Raw genomic sequence first — 5,125 nt, 5'->3', positions numbered from 1 at the left:
CTGGTTGAGAACCACTTCTTGGATTCTGAAAACAGGTCCTCCTGGACAACTATCGTCAGTAAGAAGTCCTCCTTTTCAATACTGAATGTATTTCAATTCACAACCACATGTGGACAAATAAATCAAGTGTAACATATTAAACCTCAGCAAATCTGGGATAAAACACTTATGAGAGTCTTGAAGTAGATTAGCCCAAAGAACAAGAGGAAATATATTATTCTGAAAGGCTTTTAGGATTCCTGCTGGTGTCCAAGAGAATATATGATCTGCATGGACAATAAAATGAAGGAAATGAACATAGAAACAGACATCAACTCCATGGCTATCATCGTTTTCCGAGCTGCTAATCTCCTAGGATTTCTCTGAAAAGACAAACCATATGGAGAGCTTGTTACCTGGCACTAGTGTTTATGAGTCCTTGGGTAGTGATACGGGGCCTTGGGAAGATTCTGACAGTCAATGAGGGAAGAGTGTAAAGCTGGAGGAATCACTTGCAGCTAATGCATAGGTGTCTGGTTTCTTAGAACACAGACTTACGAGAGACAAAATCTTATACTAGGTCCCCATATGTTGCCAATGACTGCATCCTATGCCACTCTGATTTCAAGGGACCATAGTTAAATGGTGCTAGTTACCATTCAGCCACCCAAACATACCACTGCATTGCAGATACTCTGGGCAACTGATTCCCCTAGTAGCTGCAAGGTGTATAGAATTGGCCTCAGGAGACCATCTCTACCTGCTTCTGGAATCTTCCCCATGAAAAGTAGCCTTGGGCTATTGTTCTCTTTCTGACCCAACCCAACTACTAGTGCAAAACACACTGTTCTGACTTTGAGGCCTATGAATTGATCTGTGACATTTTGTGTGGTAGGACATTGACCTGAGTTGAGTCCCGGTTACCTAGGGAAAGTATAACAAGGGGTACTTCCCTGCCCTTGACTTAATGGATAGAAGTGGACAAGGCTAGTATTTGTCATGCTGGGAGGCTGGATTGAGGGGCCTTTCCAGGCTCAAGGACCATCATTCTTACAATCCCTGGAGGAGGCCAACTTCCCAGATTCACACTTTCTTGGAGAGCAGGGCTTCTTCCGGGGGTGGGGGGGGGAGGTGGTGGCAGCGGCAGGGGATGTCTTTGAAATAGAAAGGAAATGAGGGTCAGTGATCTCCCTAGGATGAGTCTTTTGGAGGTAGATGTAATCTTAACTATGCGAGCTGATAAAGCCCATGCCTTCGGAAGGCTGGAAGCTTGCTGTTGGCCCTAGGCACTTTGGACAGTTCTTTGGAAATAAGAAAGTCCCTGGGTCTTTTACCCTGTTTACCTGGGTCTGCAGGCTATGGCTATTGGGCAGGGAAAGAGCTACTGCTTAGGGTATCTGGTGTCAGGCTCACTGCCAAGCGCTGCTGAAGTGCAGCAGGAGCTGCCTCTATCCCTAGCCTATGGGCCGCCATACTTCTTCCATGTAAGGACTTTTTGCTGAGCTTACACCTGAGCCTAAGCTTGAGATTACTTGAGAGACTGACTTGGGTCCCAGGAATCCTCTAAGGGTGACTGGGATTCAGTCACCAGCCACAACAGAGGAGGGGTCTGAGCTCACTCCATTTGGCCTCATTCTTCCATTCCTGCTGCTTGTCCAGGTGTCCAGGCTGGCCAAACTGTTGGGTCAAGTCTCCAAAGACCTTATGCATTTCAGACTATTCTACCACCTGTTCACAAATCAGGGACTCAAAGCTAAGCTGGAATTAACATAGTTGATTATTGTAGAACCGCAGTATCTTATACAGGAGCTACTTATTCTTGGCGCCAAAGTCATTCCATGCAGGCCAAGGCTCTGCTTGGACCTGGGGGAGTTTGGCCAGCACTGGCCTTGACCTCTCCTCTTTCATGTATTTTTCCACCTTGGCCTGCGATCTCCTACAGTCCTGTGAGCGCTGTTCTGCCATTTCAGCACCATGTAAGGCTAGGGAAGATACTGCCAAACTTCCATAAGGGTTCAGTCACAGTCTTTTGGATTTGGTTCATCTTCCCTTGATGAAGGGGCATCTGTCCACTTCATGGCCATGTCCTCAGCTGTCAGCAAGTTCAGAAAATCCTGGGCTTGCTCGCAGAGGGGGATGGAGAATAAGTCCAAGGTTATCTCACACTTCATGTCCTTCCGCAGCCTCTTGCTCAGCTCTTCCAGATGCTGGAGTTTTCTGTACACCCTTTCAGAGTTTCTCCCCACTATGTGGGGACACCCTGTTTCTTGGGCTGCCCAGTCTTGAAAAGAATACAGCTCATAGTCTCAATTTTTTTTTAATTTTTTTTCCAATTTATTTATTTTCAGAAAAACAGTATTCATTATTTTTTCACCACACCCAGTGCTCCATGCAAGCTGTGCCCTCTATAATACCCACCACCTGGTACCCCAACCTCCCACCCCCCCGCCACTTCAAACCCCTCAGATTGTTTTTCAGAGTCCATAGTCTCTCATGGTTCATCTCCCCTTCCAATTTACCCAAAAGCACATACCCTCCCCAATGTCCATAACCCTACCCCCCTTCTCCCAACCCTCCTCCCCCCAGCAACCCACAGTTTGTTTCGTGAGATTAAGAGTCACTTATGGTTTGTCTCCCTCCCTATCCCATCTTGTTTCATGGATTCTTCTCCTACCCACTTAAGCCCCCATGTTGCATCACCACTCCCTCATATCAGGGAGATCATATGATATTTGTCTTTCTCCGCTTGACTTATTTCGCTAAGCATGATACGCTCTAGTTCCATCCATGTTGTCGCAAATGGCAAGATTTCGTTTCTTTTGATGGCTGCATAGTATTCCATTGTGTATATATACCCATCTTCTTGATCCATTCATCTGTTGATGGACATCTAGGCTCTTTCCATAGTTTGGCTATTGTGGACATTGCTGCTATAAACATTCGGGTGCACGTGCCCCTTTGGATCACTACGTTTGTATCTTTAGGGTAAATACCCAGAAGTGCAATTCCTGGGTCATAGGGCAGTTCTATTTTCAACATTTTGAGGAACCTCCATGCTGTTTTCCAGAGTGGTTGCACCAGCTTGCATTCCCACCAACAGTGTAGGAGGGTTCCCCTTTCTCCGCATCCTCGCCAGCATCTGTCATTTCCTGACTTGTTGATTTTAGCCATTCTGACTGGTGTGAGGTGATATCTCATTGTGGTTTTGATTTGTATTTCCCTGATGCCGAGTGATATGGAGCACTTTTTCATGTGTCTGTTGGCCATCTGGATGTCTTCTTTGCAGAAACGTCTGTTCATGTCCTCTGCCCATTTCTTGATTGGATTATTTGTTCTTTGGGTGTTGAGTTTGTTAAGTTCTTTATAGATTTTGGACACTAGTCCTTTATCTGATATGTCGTTTGCAAATATCTTCTCCCATTCTGTCAGTTGTCTTTTGGTTTTGTTAACTGTTTCCTTTGCTGTGCAAAAGCTTTTGATTTTGATGAAATCCCAAAAGTTCATTTTTGCCCTTGCTTCCCTTGCCTTTGGCGATGTTCCTAGGAAGATGTTGCTGCGGCTGAGGTCGAAGAGGTTGCTGCCTGTGTTCTCCTCAAGGATTTTGATGGATTCCTATCTCACATTGAGGTCCTTAATCCATTTTGAATCTATTTTTGTGTGTGGTGTAAGGAAATGGTCCAATTTCATTTTTCTGCATGTGGCTGTCCAATTTTCCCAACACCATTTATTGAAGAGGCTGTCTTTTTTCCATTGGACATTCTTTCCTGCTTTGTCGAAGATTAGTTGACCATAGAGTTGAGGGTCTATTTCTGGGCTCTCTATTCTGTTCCATTGGTCTATGTGTCTGTTTTTGTGCCAGTACCATGCTGTCTTGATGATGACAGCTTTGTAATAAAGCTTGAAGTCTGGAATTGTGATGCCACCAACTTTGGCTTTCTTTGTCAATATCCCTTTGGCTATTCGAGGTCTTTTCTGGTTCCATATAAATTTTAAAATTATTTGTTCTATTTCTTTGAAAAAGATAGATGGAACTTTGATAGGAATTGCATTAAATGTGTAGATTGCTTTAGGCAGCATAGACATTTTCACAATATTTATTCTTCCAATCCAGGAGCATGGAACATTTTTCCATTTCTTTGTGTCTTCCTCAATTTCTTTCATGAGTACTTTATAGTTTTCTGAGTATAGATTCTTAGCCTCTTTGGTTAGGTTTATTCCTAGGTATCTTATGGTTTGGGGTGCAATTGTAAATGGGATTGACTCCTTAATTTCTCTTTCTTCTGTCTTGTTGTTGGTGTAGAGAAATGCAACTGATTTCTGTGCATTGATCTTATATCCTGACACTTTACTGAATTCCTGTACAAGTTCTAGCAGTTTTGGAGTGGAGTCTTTTGGGTTTTCCACATAGAGTATCATATCATCTGCGAAGAGTGATAATTTGACTTCTTCTTTGCCGATTTGGATGCCTTTAATTTCCTTTTGTTGTCCGATTGCTGAGGCTAGGACTTCTAGTACTATGTTGACCACCACTGCTATTCAACATAGTCTCAATTTTGACTGTGTCATGAGGGTCCTCAGTGGCAACTTGGTCCTCTTTTTTTTTCCTTTTTTTTTTTTTTAGATTTTATTTATTTATTTGACAGAGAGAGAGATGACAAGTAGGCAAAGAACCAGGCAGAGAGAGAGGAGGAAGTCGGCTCCCTGCTGAGCAGAAAGCCCAATGCAGGACTCCATCCCAGGACCCTGAGACCATGACCTGAACCGAAGGCAGAGGCTTAAACCACTGAGCCATCTAGGCACCCCTTTTCTTTTTTCTTTTTTAAGGAGACTACTTGTACTTAGAGTTAAAAATTATGCAAAGGATTAAGTCAACCCAAACATATGTGCAGGATATTACATATACAAAAAATTCTGCAGAGGGTTATATTAATGCAGAATCAAGAAGCTGGAAGCAAGGAAGCACTTTCCCTTACAGGTTTCAGAAGGAACATGACCCTACAAACACTTTGATTTCAAACTTTGTGCCTTCAAAACTGTAGCATGATGAATGTTTTATTGTTTTAAGCCACCTAATTTGTGGTACTCTTTTATGGCAGCCAAAGGGAATTAATGTATATCCTGTACACAAATAATGGTCTAGCAATTA

General features: G+C 43.3%; 1 pseudogene; it reads right to left on the bottom strand.

Moving 5' to 3' along the window:
• Positions 1–1,563: 1,563 nt before the first annotated feature.
• Positions 1,564–2,347, bottom strand: LOC122899124 (annotated as a pseudogene).
• Positions 2,348–5,125: the final 2,778 nt, after the last annotated feature.

Source organism: Neovison vison, chromosome 2 (assembly GCF_020171115.1).
Source record: "Neovison vison isolate M4711 chromosome 2, ASM_NN_V1, whole genome shotgun sequence".
Lineage (NCBI taxonomy): Eukaryota > Metazoa > Chordata > Mammalia > Carnivora > Mustelidae > Neogale > Neogale vison.
This window is presented reverse-complemented; position numbering and strand designations above follow the sequence as displayed.